A 581-nucleotide genomic window follows, 5' to 3' on the forward strand; every position below is an offset into this window, starting at 1 on the left:
TTATCGGGAGGAAGAGGGGATGACAGTGTTATCCGGAGGAAGAGGGGAAGACAGTGTTATCCGGAGGAAGAGAGGAAGACAGTGTTATCCGGAGGAAGAGGGGAAGACAGTGTTATCCGGAGGAAGAAGGGAAGACAATGTTATCCGGAGGAAGAGGGGAAGACAGTGTTATCCGGAGGAAGAGAGGAAGACAGTGTTATCCGGAGGAAGAGGGGAAGACAGTGTTATCCGGAGGAAGAGGGGAAGACAGTGTTATCCGGGGGAAGAGGGGAAGACAATGTTATCCGGAGGAAGAAGGGAAGACAGTGATATCCGGAGGAAGAGGGGATGACAGTGTTATCCGGAGGAAGAGGGGAAGACAGTGTTATCCGGAGGAAGAGGGGAAGACAGTGTTATCCGGAGGAAGAGGGGTAGACAGTGTTTTCCGGAGGAAGAGGGGAAGACAGTGTTATCCGGAGGAAGAGGGGAAGACAATGTTATCCGGGGGAAGAGGGGAAGACAATGTTATCCGGAGGAAGAGGGGAAGACAGTGTTATCCGGAGGAAGAAGGGAAGACAATGTTATCCGGAGGAAGAGGGGAT

This window comes from Penaeus monodon, chromosome 36, assembly GCF_015228065.2.
Source record: "Penaeus monodon isolate SGIC_2016 chromosome 36, NSTDA_Pmon_1, whole genome shotgun sequence".
NCBI classification, from domain to species: Eukaryota; Metazoa; Arthropoda; class Malacostraca; order Decapoda; family Penaeidae; genus Penaeus; species Penaeus monodon.